The following is a 17,555-nucleotide window of genomic DNA, read 5'->3' on the forward strand; positions in this document are numbered from 1 at the left end:
TAAGGTTTGGGTTTGTGTGTAGGGGCAAGTGAGATGAGGCTGTGTGTAGGGGCAACTAGCAAGAATGTGTTTCTAAGATTGGGAAGAATCGCAACATAATTTGCTTGGAAATCAATGCTGGTACTTAGTGGGACGGAAGGTTGCAGCAATGGTGATCACATTGTTGGGCAGAACAACAGAGCATTGATGAATGACTTAGTTTAACTTTAGTGAATGGTAATGTTCAGGGCTGCTATATAGAACTGACTGCTAAACATTCCAACTTGTGTTTTTGACAACCTTCACGGTCTAGTGACTGTGCAACGAAAGTTAAATGAGTATTTTATTTGTTAGCAATAAATTACAAATTCAAATGTGCTCATCCATAATACATATTAAGAACCCCCCTTGGCCCATTCATTCCAAAAAGGGTTGGCGTGGGGGCAAGTGCATGGTCAAGCATGTTTTGTGGGAGTGGATATAACAATTGATCACATACTCAATTGTTGTATTTCTTGATGATTGAATTAGCAGAATTCTGTGCTCATCCCCTGAGAAGACCTTTTCTTAAAACTGATGCTTTCAGAGAGGTCGCAGGGGACAAAGACAGAACGAGAAGCCCCTGGTAAACAGGATGCGTTCATAATTGTCAAAGTGAAGCCAGTCCAGGCTAAGAGGTTGGAAGGACACCAGGGTTAGATTGCAGGTCACCCCGTTCCTGGAAATCGTAGGAATTCAACCACAGGCTGACGCCGAAATTAGAACCCTGTTGGCCTGCACCAAAGTGACAGCCATTATGCATTGAGCTGTTCCAGCTTCAATGGCGAAACGCGTGCCACCATGCAGTGAACACAATTGCTCACAAGCATTGAAAGGAGACTACAGACAAAGGGTTGTGGACGAGCATGGCGCAACCATAAAGGCTTTCATTCAAACCATGAAACAAAGGGAAGAGACACAAAATACCCCTATTACCCATGTGGAAGAACACATATGTAGCATCCATGGGCATCAGCCCACTTTTTCAGTGCGCGTACACTGCCCTCCATCACCCCGGCTACTGAGCAATAAAAATGAGCACTTTTCATGTTTTAAGTGTTCCCGCTTCTGCAAATTCTGCCAGAGACAGGATCTGAACTAAGATGGTTGAGATCAAAGGAAAGTCACTTAACCACATAAGGGTCTGCTTGGCTCACCTCTGACATGTCTCACTACGAAGTTACTCTTCTGGGACTAGTTGGATACACTGTTTTAGATAATACATGTGTGCACCCTTTACACTTTGAGCAGGATCATGATATGATGGGTTATTTATAACGCACTTAATACCCAGAGGTTTCTAAGCGGGTACCGGGCATGGATCCTGTGTTGCTCCGTGTAGTCTTGCTTCCAAGGCGAGCACGTTGCCCCTAAGCTTTCCTCCTGAGACATTCAACAATTACAATCATAAGAAGGTATGGAAAATCAATCTTCTAAGAGACAACTGCTTCTTTGTCCATCATGTGTACTTTCTTCAATTCGGAAAAAACAATTAAATTAAATGTGCTTATTTCACTTTACCAACTCTTCATTTACTGTATGGTCCCTTGCCATTACTATATATGAAACGCGTCACAGCCTGAACTGTCTCTCAAACTCTGACCTCCTACATACCCTTTTGGCACCATATGGGGTTGGCTACTAATACCTGTTCCTATCTCCTATCATAAAAAATAAAATTTGAATCATACATGAAGGCTAGATTGGAAGCCCATGTCTGGTTCAAACTCACAACCCTTAACCTTTGTGCGTTTGTGGCTTCGGTAACAACGTGCAACCATAACACACGTAAACTTCAGGCGCTTAGCCCACTGGGTAAAACAAACATTGCTTGCAATCAAGGAATGAAGCGGACACATAACTACATTTCAGGCAGCAAGAAAGTCCCTTAAAACGTCATTGTTGCGTGGGGAATACTATAGAACTGCAGACAGACATTTGTTAGGCGGGCATGGTGCAAAAATAAAGGAATTTGTTTAACAAATGGGGCCATAGTTACCAGGAAACAGGGGGGATCAGGCACCACACGCTCCTTATTACCCACATGCAGTAACATCCAGGCCTCGTGCAAAGAGTCCAAGTGGGATAAAAAAAAGTTCACAGCAAACAAATAGCCTTACCTCTCACTGACAAGGGGCAACAAAAAAAAAAACTTTATTGAAACAAGCATACACTCCACACCCAATGAAATGATGCATACATCTCTACCAAACTCTACACCCAATTAGGTACTGCTTACATCACACTACTTACACAAAAACACTATTTATTCAGGAAAAAACCCTAGACGGACAATCCAAGTAAGTAAGTGGCCTTTTTCCATGAAAATATAGCTACACTGGTTTTCAATGTTAAGTTCTCTTTTAATTTAAATTAATAAATAAATAATCCTTATGCAGCATATAAGCGCGGATGTATATTTGTTAGGCATAAACACAGGTACGAAACAGTTTTAAAATGTCTATACAATTGTAATCTCCCAGTATTCAGAAGCTGAATGCCAATTTGCACCCCCTTCAACAGTGCCTATAACAATTGGACATGCTGTGCATTTCTGAATATTCATATGGCCCACACGCCCTTTTGGATTAGTTGGGAGTCACAGGAACTAATCTACCGGCAACGTGACTATCATATTAAATTATTTTAATACATTAGCACACAGATTGATGAACGTTCCGTACCTGGATATTGCTTTAGTGATAGTAGCATGGGCCACTTCAGCTAAAGGTGCCACATGTACAGCAGCACCTCGTAGGCATCACTGGAAGTTCACCTCCGTGTCAGGGCCACACAGCAATGCAGTGCAGGTATGCAAATCAGGTGAAGCTTGCTCTTATCTCAATGTGATGAAATCGTCATTGTCTTAGAGGGCAGTTCCATCATATACTTACCTTTAACAGCTCTCAGGGATGTAACGTCCAAACACCTGCAGGATTTTCTCTCATTGGAGATCTTCGGTGCAGGGTTGGGTGACATCATTGAGATTAGAGCATGGAGCCATGTTTGCCATGCACCATTATGTAGGTGTTTGAAAAAGCAAGTCAACATCACTTCTAAATGTAAGGTTAAAGTGGAAGGGAGGATAGCTCAGGGGCAACGTGCTCACCTTGGAAGCAAGACAATACGGAGCAACACAGGTACGATCCCGGGTCCGTGCTTAGAAACCTCTGGGTATTAAGCGTGTTATGAATAACCTATCATATCATCTCATATCAATGGGCCACGTCCGCTAAAAAGCCAGGCATGCACTTCACCATTGATAACAGACACAGCATGCTCACCTCCAGATAAGAGCTACACACCAATGCAGTATCAGCATGCAAATTGGATGAAAATCTTGCTTTTATCTACATAGGAGAATGTTATTGTCTTACAGCGAAAGGTTATTTCATGCATAACGTTATCACCCAAGACTGACAGCTCTCAAGAATCCAGATACCATCCTCATAAGCCTTTCAAATTCATTAGGGATCTTCACTGTGATGTAGGTTGACACATTTGATATTGCAGGAATGATGCATGTTTACCATTCACCATCAATAGATTGGTGGTTTAAAAAAAGGAAGAAAATCCATTTTCCCTGAAATGTGATAGTAGAGCAGGTTATTTCAGCTAAATAGTCACACATGCACAGCACCACCAGGTAGCCATTACTGGAACATCTAAGCCGCACAGCAATGCAAAATGGGTATACAATGGATCTACCGATACAACAGTAGCAATTTCCTCTTAATAGTAAAAGCAAGCTTCTCAGCTAACTTTTATACCCATAGTGAAATGCTGTGTGGTTCTAAGCTGGAGGTGAGCATGTGTGGCTTTCTAGCTGATATGGTCTCCTATTTTAATTATGGTGTTTCAGTGTTCATTTGTATTCACTATAGATGCATTTATTAAAAGTAAATCATGTGTGGATATGAAGGTGACGTTGAAGAAAACAATTCAAACCCAATCAAAACAATCACTGGCAATGCCAACAGTTTGGGCTTTGTGTAGGAATGGCAAAGGCACTTGCTGGGCATTGATGGTAGCAGGTGCAAAATGGTTCGAGTACCTCGGCATCTAATAGCAGTGCCTGACAAATGCCTAATGCATGCACACAATCCAAAACTGTTGGCTTTGCCAATGCTTATTTTTAACAGAACTTCATTGAAGGACACACAGAGAGCTTATAAATGGAGTGCCTGAAGGCAGACCTGTTGGACTTTTGTACTACACCAGTAGCAGGTTTACAACTCCAACTACGTCATTAGCTTGCAGAAGACTGCTTTGAAGAAACACTGGCAGGCACTTCAAGAGCAAAGTTTGATGGTAAGGCTTGGTTAAAGCAAACTTGTAGAGTTCCCATGAGGTGGTGTTTTGGGTGGGAATGACCACATGGCCACGGTCAATCAAAGGGTGGGCAAATAACCAAACAACACTGACAAGCTCCTCGTATGCCATTTTCCCCTATCTGTACTCTAATGCAATAGTTTCAGTTTATAGCCCAAATAAAACATTGGGAAAACAGAATCTAAGATGAGAAAGACCTCTCTGATGAAAGCCCCATATGCTATACCTCAAAACAAGCAAACGGTTTGGCATTAGTATAAGCCTCTGATTCACATTTTCCAAGTTTTGCCATAATGGTACTATATGGGCATCAAGGCATATCTTGGCAGTGCCTAACACATGCCTATTATTAACTATACAATAGGCAAACTCAAGGCTTTGCCAAAGCTTGTTTTTAAAAGGAATATAAATCAAGTGACTAAATAAACACCCACTTGTTTAAATCAATTTGATTACATCAGGAGGTGGCTTAGCTGCTTTATAGCTGAAATAAAGCCATTACCTTTAACAAGGCTGCTCAAAAGGTACAGAGCTAAACTCAAAGAGAACCGATGGGTATGAGTTTTGGGAAGGGAGGGGCAGGTGGGGGTTGGGACTGGCATGGCTGTGGCTGGTCTGTGGGTGGGTAAATAGCCAAACAACACCTAAAGGCTTTGTGTCCCTCAACACATCACATCTCTCTCCTATCTTCACTTCCCATGACAACATTTTCAGCTAATAGGCAGTGCTTTCAGTGCCTCCTAAAATCCAAAACTCAAACACATACAGCTGAAGTCACTTTCTAAAATGGAAGATGCAGACTCCTTTTGTGTGGATTGATTTAATGAGAATACAATTTTGTATGTGCCCCGCCTTAATCTGTCAAATAAAGCACTGGTATTCATGAACTGATTATATTGCTAGCTCGAGTGACAGTACTGTCTTTCTCCCCTTTAAAACACGACAGATGAGAAGTGGAAATCTAACATATGTGACAGAGTTCATCTTCCTGTCCATGACAAACATTCCTGAGATGCAGGTTCTGCTCTTTCTGTTGTTTTCCGCGCTGTTTATTGTGATCCTTCTGGGAAACATCAGTATCATGGTCCTGGTGAAGTCGGACCGTCGCTTGCACAGCCCCATGTACTTCTTCCTGGCCAACTTGTCCTTCTGTGAGTTCTTCTACACCTGCAGTGTGGTGCCAAAAATGCTGGCCAATTTCCTTGTGAAGAACCCAACCATCTCTGTTGTGGGCTGTGCTTTCCAGATGTTCTTCTTCATCGGTCTGGGAGGTGCCGACTGTTTCCTTCTTGCAGTTATGTCCTATGACCGCTACGTAGCCATCTGCAACCCCTTGCGCTATAACACTGTGATGACCATGAGTTTGTGCTGCAAGCTTGTGGCCAGTTCCTTGTTACTCAGCTCCTTGCTCTCCCTGGAGCTGGCCATCCTTATATTCCGGCTGCCTTTTTGTGGGGACAACCACATTCAGCATTTCTTCTGTGAAATCCCTGTCGTGCTGACGTTGGCCTGCACGGACACCTCAGTCCACGAGGCGGCTCTCTTCATTGCATGCATGCTGGTCTTGATGATCCCTTTCCTGCTCATCTGTGTCTCCTACACCTTCATCATCTCAACGGTGGTGAGAATTCAGTCTACGCAGGGTAGGCGCAGGGCGTTCTCCACCTGCACATCTCACCTCACAGTGGTCCTTCTGCAGTATGGTGTTGTCGGCTTTATGTACCTACGCCCTAAGTCACTCCACTCTCCAGAACAGGACAGACTCATCTCACTTGTGTATGTGTTTGGGACGCCTCTTTTGAATCCACTCATTTATACCCTAAGAAACAAGGAAATTAAGGCAGCATTGAGGAAGGGACTTACGCTCACAAAGGTGTCCTTCTGCACTGAGAATGGTAAAAAGTAGAATCTTCATGAACCGCAACTGGCACATTGTGCAACACAGCACCAAGCTTACAGCCTTTTCATTTACCTACAAAGCAGTTCAACTGACTGGCGCCTCTACCTTTGTGTCATTTAAACAGTACTTGTGATTTAGTGAAAGTGTAATCTCTGACAAAGTTCCATGTCTGGGTCTGGGGATCACCGGAGGAGAGGGGGGTGTGACTCGGGAGTACTTCCCTCGGCCAGTGGATGATGGGTCCATAGCAGAAGAGGCAGAATCTCCTTGTCACCCTTCCTTGGTCCCATCCCTTGGCAGAGAACAGTCACCCAAAACCCACAAGCTACTTTCCAACAATGCGGGAACCCAACATTCTTACCCTGTCAACCTGGCACCCCAATAAGGGGTCACAAGTTACCCAGACATGGTATGCAGTGGTTTACAGGTTGTGTAATCCTGCAGGTATACAAACCCACTTCTTATAAACCCTTGGAAACTCACAGACCTGCTCACACAATCTAACAATCCATGAAATGACCAACCATCAGCAAAAGATGTGGGGAAGTAGACATGGTAAACACTATAAGTAATACCCCTAATACCATACAACTCCACTTACCCCTTCAGCAAGGTGATCCAGGCCCAACATATGCAGCCCGTGCAGCCGAGCTCAGGTCCCTTGGGAATTCAAAGATAGCCACCAGGCCTGATACAGGTTTAGTTCAGCCCCTTCAGCCTCAGCGGGGCTCAAGTGAGACTAGAAAGCATAGCCCGTCACAGCCAACCAGCTCTTAGAACTCATAACTGCAGATCCTTGCACTTTTCATTCCCCAATGGCAGGTTCTACAGCTCCATAAAAAAGGGTGTCAGCCATTCAGTGGGGATAGGACATTGGAGGAGCTTGAGTCTGGAGATTGGAGTTGACTGGAGATATGCAGCAGAGGAGCCTGGAGAGCAAGAGACATAAATAAAGGGAGAGAAGATTAATTAGGAGTTAAGAGAAAGGAGTAGTTGCAGCACAAGTGGGTGGTAGTGCCAGTATTGAAGAGGTGAGTAGCTTGCAGGATGGTAGTTCGCTCAGAGAGTAGTTTTAGGAGTGCCCAGGAGGTGGTTTATGAATGCCAGGAGGAGATGGTGCTAGGACACAGGAGGCAGAGTGAATGCCAGATGGGGTTGATTACATCAGGGAACAGTAGTGTCAGTATCCAGAAATTGGTTGGTGGAAACCAGGAGGAGGTGTTTACATCAGAAGGAGGTGTTCTGATGGTGAGAGTCTGGCAGTGATGGTTGTAGTGAGAGACTTAAATAGTAAGAAGGCAGAGGTAGTCCCACCGCAACAAGAGTAAGAGAGGAATCTGGATAACTGTTCAAGATGATGAGTGGAGACAAGAGATGGAAAATGAAAGAGCAAGAGAGAAAAGGGAAACAGAGAGAATCATGACCCTATGGGAAGACGGGGAGAATTGTGATCCCCACAGAAAGAGGGGGTTGACAGCACCAAGTGGTAGTGGGAACCTTATGATATTGGAGATGGCAACAATAAGCAGTGTGAACGTTGCAAAAAAAAAAAGGAATAAGACAGGCAGAGCAAAAGGTAGATCAGAACCACATAGAAAGAAACCTTGTTAGATGTGAAGGCCTGATGGGGTAGGAGATACTGGGTAAAGTAGCATAAAACCCCAAACCAGGGGCAAGAAAAAGTTAGGAAGACGAAGTGGAATTGGCCAGAAAGTATCAAGAAGACGTAAGAAGGAGAAATAAAAAATAGTTCAGCAAGCACAAGTGAATCCTAGAGGGCCATATCACTCCCCAGGCAGGACCAGAAGGTAGGAGGAGGCACACAATTGGAGCTGGAATATTATCATAGAAGTAAAGAGGCAACCGTGTACAGACTGGAAGGCATAGAGAACATGCTAGTACTGAGCTCGCTCCATCTCTCACTCTGCTTCTCCATGGAGACTATCCATGATAGTGTGTCTGCTGGTTGAATTACGTCTTACAAAAGAAACTACTGGACAGAGGATTGCAGAACCCCTGGTAAACCCACAATGCCAAGAGCGTCAGATACAAATAAATAAAATACAATTACAAATTACAGAGTCTAAAGAGGACAGCAGGACCTCCCTTTGAAACTAGCTAAGACCGGGAGGTCATTAAATAATCAAGACAAGCTTGGGAGGCCCCAGCATGATGAATCAGAGGGACATTGTGGTGTCATTATGCTGTAGTGCAGGGTTGTCCAACACCAGGAGTCGAGGGCCAGATCCATGTCGAGATTTCAGGATACCCCTCATTAATATTCATGAGATACATTTACAATTATTCAAAATATATGAAAATTATTCCTCATGAATGCTAATAAGGGATATCCTGAATGCTCATCAGGATTATGGCCCCCGAGGTTGGACACCCTGCTGTAGAGGGGTCAATGAGGAGGTTAAAGATCAGTCTTGATTTTCTTTTGCATCCCTTTTTATTTTGGCCTATTCTGGCAACCCAGTCCCTAATGAAAGCCTGTGAAATTATATATTGGTCTTGACATACTTCTTGATCCCATTCAGCATTTCTGGGATCCAATCAATGACATCACAGTAATTGTCTGCGTTCTTCGAGTGTTGTCATTGGATCCAGTTCTTCTGCTAAACCTTCCGCTAACCCTTTGATGGTTCCTGAAGTTCCACAATACCAAACACTGTACCCAAAACCTGCTAATGGCCAAATGTTCTGTTCCAAAGCTACATGTGTAAGTTTTACTTTATACTCGGCATCCATGCACGTTATTGAGTGGAAATTTTGCTGGGAAAAGGTTGCCAACAAAAACTGCACCACCCAAAATGTTAAAAATAGCAGAGTCCGAACAATGGGCCTCATTACGAGGTTGGAGGTAGCCTTGCCAGTTTTACTGGCAAGGCTACCTCCAAACACGCATCTGGGTCTGGCACCCGTGAATGTGCAAGTACCGGGCTATTCCGGCCCAGCGAGACCCGGTAATTGCCGTTTCAAGGGTGCCGGGGCCCAGCACATCCCCATTCCCATTGAGCCCCGCAGGGCTCAATGGGAATGGGGAAGGTGGCAGCACCGGTACCGTTAATAATGGTACCGGTGCTACCATCATGTTCTGCTCGCGGTTGCCAGTACGGCCACCAGGTCAGACCTGGTGGCTGCAAGGGCACCTGCGAGCAGATCTCCTAGTATGGTGGTACGGTAGCAATGGTGCCAGTAGCGATACCGGCGCCATTGTTGCCTTACCGCCATACTTGTAATGAGGCCCATGACTGTCAGATGATCCCCTCAATCTGACCCCAAATGTTTCAGTACAATTCAAATGCCTATGAAGATTCAGAAAATGTGAAGGTATTTAAATATCCAATTAATCATATTACAAATGTGTATAACTAAAAAAAGGAACTAAGAGAAACAAAACATGATATATGATATGATATGATATTTTATTTGTATCACGCTCGTACACAAGTGTTTCAGAGAGCGACAAGGCAAGGGAGGGGAGCAGGGGAGAACAAAACAACGATCTTACTAGGCCCAGTGACATTGAGAACGTGCAAGTGCATGGGAAAGGGAAAGGGGAAAAGTGCATAAAAGTAAAAATAAAAGTTAAGGGCAGGTAACCCCACTTGAATACAAAAACAAAAAATAATAAAAAACACAGAAAACCTCACAAAAATGTACATTAAATTCAAAAGTAGAACAATGGAGTATAGCCCTGCACTCAAGGTCACATAGAGGAGGGTAAGAACAGGGCAATTAAGCATCAGTGACCCCAACCCACAGTTATAAATATTTCAACAACAAACACAATTTTGGAAAAGCACCATAAATCCAGACCTAATGTCCATAAATCAAAATTAAAGAAAACAAAAAAGATTGAAATATTCATTTAAGCCGCATGGGGCTATTACCTCAAGACGGTCTTTCCATGCTGCCAAATCTCCATCTTTTTTTAAATATCTGAATTACGTGGAACCTCATTTAGATGACATCATCACAAAGTTGATTGTAGTGTCTGACCACAGGGGACTTAAAGAGATTATTATTTCAGATTTTGACCTGTGCCCATTCCATTAGAACGTGGCTTCTCTTTTCCATTTGCCAATGTACAAAAGGCCACAAGCACACCTTTTACTAATCATTATATTACCAGTTATGCATGTCACAAAATTCATTAACCTGATTTGTTGGCCCTTGTGGGGATGGCTCACACTATCTCCTTTTATAACAGTACTGGAATTCTCAAAATGTAGACAAGGCAATGGTGCTTTTATCTGTGTGTACAAATGGCTTTGATTGTCCTTCACTTGACACGAATGCGTGGACAAGTACATCTCAGAGAAAACAACTACTCGAGTAGGTTAAAAAAGGTTAATACAGGTTGTCATGGGAACGATCTTAATAGGTAGCCGTCTGCTTTAATAACATTCTAATTGAGTAATATGATAGTATGTATTTGCTTACTTTGATGTGAATATTTGGAAATTACATTCAAATCAGGTGCTTCTTATTTTGGAGGCAATTGTAACAGTTAAGTATGTTGTTTGTGTTGTGCTGAAGGCAATGGCCCTCATTACAACACCAGCAGTAACCAATGGCGCTATTAGCGCCATGGTTTCTGCCGGTATTGTAACGAGTCCGCCATGGTGCAATGGGGAATTACCACCCCATTCCAAGGTTGGCGGGGCGGTAATTCCCCATGCACCATTGGCCCTTCCCCATTCCCATTTTTGCCCCATAGGGCTCAATGGGAATGGGGAAGGCGGTAATTACGGTACCGCAAATTGCGGTACCGTAATTACCTTCAAGGTCCCTTTGTGGGTCCCTACTTTAACGGCTGGTCCAGACCAGCTGTTAAGTTCGGGAGCCGCAAAGGGACCTTGTAATTAGGCGCTAAGGGGTTGACGGCGCCGCAGCCTTTTACGGCGCCGTTAACCCCTTTGCGCCAGGGTCGTAATGAGGCCCAATGTGTTATCAAATAACTGTTCAGGATTCCCTCTCAAGAAATTTAAATTTAATTGCAAGCTGACTTTGAGCCAATTGTTGACCTTTCAAAAACTAATCTCTGCACTCAACATTTGTGAATAAGGTAAATTTGATATAAGAGATCTAGGGTGGAAATACAAAAATCTAACAAATTATTCTGATCTGTTTTTGAAATATATTTCTATTAAACCTTTTCTTCAGTAATAGTTATTTCTAGAAAATTGAAAGAGGATGAACTGAGTTTGAAAGAGAATTCATTCTAGAATGAATAGCATGCAGAGTATCGACAAATCATTCTAAAAAAAGGTTTATCACCTGACCAAGTGCCTATGACATACTCAATGTACTTTTACAAAACAACACATTTGGATGCCTTCCAGATGGAGCCACTATGTGATGCTCTTCAGTGAAATACATACATGTATTTGCAGACAACAGGGAATTGTGTGATGTAGGACAAAGTGTAATAATCGTAAAGTAAAAGTCTTCTTATCTCTAATTTGATGAGATAGTAAGAGCAACCATTCAACTGCATCAAGGGCATGTGGGATTGATGTATAAAGACTTTTGGCATCCAAATAAAATAAAAGCCACATGTATTCCATATGTTGCAAATGGTTAATAACATCTGTAGAATGACATTAATACGTGGAAGCATTTTGAATGAATGGCTGCAAGTAGACACCCAATGGTTACCCTAGGCTATCAGTGGCTGTAACAATGTAACTACCTGGGGGATGGTTTAAGTCTTATGAATGCTAGGAACAATGTTCTATAAAGACACTTATTGATGCTCTAACAATTAAAACTGTTTGCTATATTCAGTAATCCTTTTTTCATCACACGCATCTGTCAAGAGTGTATTAAAAAATGTTTACTTCAGTAGTTGGATTGAGAGATTGAGAGATGTATTAGCATCTCTCACTTGAGACACATATTACATGTGGTATTTGTTAGAGTCCCTGATAAATAAGGAACAGCCTTTGACAGCAGCCTTGAAATAAAAAAAATCATTTTGTGATAATCTTCTAACCAAATCCCATTGATTTTCTGCAAAGAGGCCAGATTTTCGAAGTCATAAATTAACAGATTCAAAATTCTTAATCTTTGTGCCCACAACCAAGTGCGGTGACTGTCGGCTCTGAGCCCTTTGAACCGCCTTTTCCAACTATTAAAAGCTGCTCCGTGGCATTGAACCCCCGCGGCGGAAAGCCGGAAGAGGAACAACCGGCACGGTATGAGGACCATGAGATTCTGACAAAAACAGCACACTCCCTACCACGGAACAGAAGACATATTGACTCGATGTCCAAAATAAACAAATGCAAATTTGATCGGAGGCAACCACATATATGAAAAAGAACACCCGTCCCCTGCACTTATCTGTCGCCTAAAGAAGCCAAAACATTCAGTATATAAATAATAGTCATTATGTTGTAGTGATCAGTATTTGGATGAATAAAGTAATCATACTATGTAGAGAGCAAAACTTATTAGGTATCCAAATTGTTATTATAAAAAATGGATTCATCGTTTAAAGCAGAAAACAGCTGAACCCTTTTCTAAGTATAGACAGCTGAAACCAGCGCGTTTTAAGAAGCAATTCTCTTCATCAGGGCTGTAATCAGTGTTATCATTTACAGGTTCTGAAAGTAATATCAGTCTGATGAATCGAGATTATTAACTATTGTGACATTATAGGCTTGATCAATGACCCCTGCATTTAGAGTAACATTTTGCTAACAATAACACTCTAATTTGAACTATGCACACTACATTTGGCCCTTTTGTAATATTCAAACAACTCCTTACTTAATGAATAGTGTAAGTAGTCTGGATCCGGCATTGACATTAAGTCATGGACCCCTTTAGGGGTATGATTCGATTTATGGACACTTGTTACACCGCTCGCCCTGCGAGGAGCCTCTCACTCAGGAACACTTACCTTAAGACGTCTTCTGTCCTGCCCTTCTCTGCGCTTCCGCTTCTCAAATGGGGTATGGCGCCTCTACCCACGCTGGCATTTCCCTCAGCTCCGCTTGTCGGGGTCGAGGCATTTCGTGGGCGCAGCCATGTTGGGCCCAATGCACATGCTCCGCGCATGCGCAGTGTTTCAAGCGCTTGACAACAACGGCTTGTGGTCCAACCCTCGTTCTGGAGCCGGCGCCACTTATTCCCCGGTAGTGCTCAGCTTCCTTGCAACTTAATGAGGTTGATTCTTTTTCCTCCTTGCTGCACTCCGGAACCCTTGTTCTTTCTGCCTAGTGCCCTTTGCCTTTCGCTCCTGGCTTAGCCCTTGATTCCTTCCTTCCTTGCAGTTCTGCCTGCCGCTCCCACCTTAGGTCCTGCCCTGTTGTTCCCACCTTTAGTTCTGTCCTGCTGTCCCACCGCTCCTTGGTTTTGTTCCGTCTTTTTGGTTCTCTTTCTTTCATTTCCTTTCTCCATCTGTGAGCCCCAGCCCGTTCCTTGCCATTCCTTTATCCAGTTCTGGGACTCCTGCTGGTTACTTCTGCTAGTCGGTTTCGAACATAAAGACACCAACGGGCATTCCCAGTCAGTGTTTGCACTGTTCCTGCACCACATAAATCCTGGGAAGAGCCATGCTGTGGTGTGGGAGCTGATTCAGGACTCCCCAGTCGCACCCTGGTGGGTCCTGGGTTGGTTTCTCGCATTATAAAACCTTCACAACTCAAGACAGTCTAGCGTCAACCACACAACCTTCAGGAAAACCAGTTACGCAGCGCCAACGAGATGCATCGCTTAATAGATTCAGTTGCCTATCCACCAGCTCAGAGATAGATCCAGCTCAGGAAATTCAGGAAGAACTCCAGGCCTTCCACCATGAAATGTCAGTCCTCAGACAGGCGAATGTTGCCTCCCGACAGATGGTTGTCGCCCAAGCGGCTCCAGTCCTACCCCATGCTGATAACGCCATGGCACATACGGCTCCCATGAAGTTTGATGGTGATTGGCGGAGTTTTGTAATCATTGCAAAATACATTCCATGTACCGGCCATCTCATTTCATTCAAGAGCAAGTAAAGATTGGTTACATCTTTGAGAACTTAACGGGAAGCGCCTTTGCCTGGGCAGAACTGTATGTATCCACCAACAGTCCTATCCTGGATGACTTTGGTGTATTTGAAAAGACTTTCCTGGAGGTGTTTCAGTCACCAAATTTGGCTTCCGCAGCCTAGAACCAATTCATTGAGATCCGTCACGGAGGTAGCAACATCATAACCTATCTGAGTCGATTCAAACAATTAGCAATGGACTCACAGTAGTCGGACGTGACGGAGAAGAATCTATTTCATCAGGGACAGAAAGACGAGTATAAGGACGATTTGTCACATATTCCAGGACTAGGAACTTTGGTGGCTTTAATTGAATAAGTCACGAAGATCAACCATTGTCTCACAGAAAGAAGAGGCGGAGATCCTAGCGTATGTATCCAAGGCTACTGACAAATCCTGTTGTGCCCAACTATTCTGCAGACCCGGTTCCGGAACCCATGCAGTTGGGGGCATTCTGTGGTCCTCTGTCCGAGTCAGAAAAGCAATGTCGTTGCACAAATTGCCTCTGCCTTTACTGTGGGGCTGTGGGACATTTCTTGGGATCCTGTCCCTTGCGTCCTCAGAGACAGTCGGAAAACTAGTTGGCTTGTCATTAGTGAAGAAGGCAACGACAAGCTCACTGACACTTCCAGTCCTTCTACCATTTTCTTCCATGCAATCAGAAACTCTTCTGGTTTCGAAGGTCCAGATCTCCTGGGACAACAGGCATGATGAAACCATAGCTTTGCTCTATTGTGGTGCTTCCAGAAATTACATTGATATGGCATTCGTAGTCAAGATCTGGATACACGTACAGCAGAAGGAAACAGAAACTCAGGTGGAAGTCATTGACGGGACTCCTTTGTCTTCTGGACCCATATGTTTACAGACTGGATGTGTTAGTCTTTGTATCAACGACCACATCGAACAAATTCCGTTTGATGTGATCAAGACACCTTCCTACCCAGTGGTCCTGGGCTTACCCTGGTTACTGTTTCACAATCCCCTCATTAACTGGAAGACACGGACATTGATATTTGCATTCAGTCAATGTACCCGGAATTGTTGTGCCACACCAGTGTCCTTTGTTTCCACTACTACTTTGGAGTCCTCGAAGGCTGACGCGATTCACCATTTCTGTTTTCTCAAGAACAGATTATGTGAATACCAACAGATTTACCATGGGTTTTCTGATCCACAGTCAATTCCCTACCCCCCTCACAGGGAATTTGACTGCTCCATCTACCTGTTGCCAGACCAGACTATACCACATGGCAAGGTCTACTCCTTAACTGAACCTAAAAAGGAAGCCCTGCAGATTTACATTGAAGACTGTTTGGCTAAAGGGTATAATACTCCTTCCAAGTCACCGGCAGGTTTTCCTCCATTATTGGTACTCAAGAAAGAGGGGAATCTTCATCCTTGCATCGATTATTGCCAATTGGGAAAAATAACATGTGAGGATAGATACCCCTTACCCTTGATTCAGACATCATGGAATCACTACATGCCGCCAAGTAATTCACCGAGCTGGACCTCAGAGGGGCATATCATCTGGTCCGGATCAAGGCGGGTGATGAATGGAAGATGGCTTTTAAGACACCCAGTGGGCATTACGAGTACGGGATGATGCTGTTTGCCCTTTGTAATGCCCCTTCTGTCTTTAAGCGTTTCGTGGATTCCATCTTTGCCGACTTGATAGGCCTCTATGTCTGGATATATCTAGATGACATTCTAATTTTTTCCACCACTAAAGAGGATCATGTTTGGCACGTGCGGGAGGTGTTGTCCCAGTTGGCCAGCAATCATCTCTATGCCAAAGCTGAGAAGTGCCTTTTCCACCAAGACAGTATTGAATTCCTTAGATATATACTTAGTAGTTCAGGGATACGTATGGATTCAGCCAAGGTGAAAGCGATCTGTCAATTGACACAACCTCAAGATCTTAAGGCTCTGCAGCGCTTTTTGGGTTTTACCAATTTTTACCTGCACTTTTTACCTGGCTTCTCCCATCTAATTACCATACTGATTTGACTCACCAGTACCAAGGTGCCATATGTCTGGGATTCTGACGCCAATGGAGCTTTCAAGAAATTGAAGAGGGCCTTTGTTACCGCACCCATCTTGTAACATACTTCCAAGGACTTTCTCTTTGTAGTCGAGGCTGATGCCACCGAATATGCTGTCCAACCTGTACTTTTGCAGAAGGAGACCTCTTCCAGAATTGATCATCTTGTTGCCTACTTGTACCGAAAAATGACCTGGAGTGAACGGAATTATGCCATCATACAGAAAGAACTGATGGCGATCAAGGCCGCTATTGAAGAATGAAGGCATCATCTCTTGGGTGGTTGGTTTTCTGTAGTGGTCCGTACCAATCACAGAAATCTCCAGTATCTGCGCTCCCTTCAATGTCAGAAAACCACACAGGTTCGAAGGTCCTTTTTCTTTTCTCAATTTGATTTCACCATCTCATATGTTCCTGTATCCAGAATTGGAAAGCGGATGCATTATCAAGTTTCTCTGGATACGAGAAGCTGCCCTGCCATTTGGACTCACCCATTATTGCTCCCAAACACTTTATATCGGCTTTACAGCCACATCCGGGAACCCTGCGTCACGATACCTTATCCGATCCTGCTCAGTCCGCTTTGTTAGGTAGGAGCAACTTCAGTGAGAAAGACAATCTTCTATATCACTTAGGACATTTCTATGTACCAACATCTGATTTTTGTGTGGCTCTAATGCAGGGGTTTCACGTTTCTAAGATCGGAGGACATTGTGGTGTGAAAGAGACCCAGGAACTGATCGCACAACAATTCTAGTGGCCAGGATGGACTCGTCAAATCCACAACTACGTAAAGATGCGTCATGTCTGTGCACAAACCAAAACCCCACACAGGAAACCCTTGGGGTTGTTACGGCCAAATGAACTGCCACCTTTTCCTTGGCATTACATAGCCATTGATTTCATTGTAGAATTGCCATCCTCGGGGGTGGGGTCACACATGTATAATGGTTGTCTTCGACTGTTTTACAAAGATGGCACATGTTGTTCCTTTTCCCGAGATACCATCAGCTATTCAGATGGGAGAGTCTTTCCTCCATGACATTTATCGTTTACACAGACTGCCCGAAAAGATCATTTCTGACGGCTGATCTCAGTTCCTTTCCCCTTTTCTGGTCCCAAATCTGCAAGCACTTGGGGATACATCGTGCCTTACGCTCTGGATTTCATCCACAAACCAATGGCCAAACAGAGAGTACAAATCAAACACA

At 43.7% G+C, this 17,555-nt stretch overlaps 1 pseudogene; it reads left to right on the top strand.

Annotated features, from left to right (window-relative positions):
• Window positions 1-1,065: 1,065 nt before the first annotated feature.
• Window positions 1,066-16,607, top strand: LOC138514632 (olfactory receptor 10V1-like; annotated as a pseudogene).
• Window positions 16,608-17,555: the final 948 nt, after the last annotated feature.

This window comes from Ambystoma mexicanum, chromosome 12 (assembly GCF_040938575.1).
Source record: "Ambystoma mexicanum isolate Mex_15411 chromosome 12, UKY_AmexF1_1, whole genome shotgun sequence".
Taxonomy (NCBI): domain Eukaryota; kingdom Metazoa; phylum Chordata; class Amphibia; order Caudata; family Ambystomatidae; genus Ambystoma; species Ambystoma mexicanum.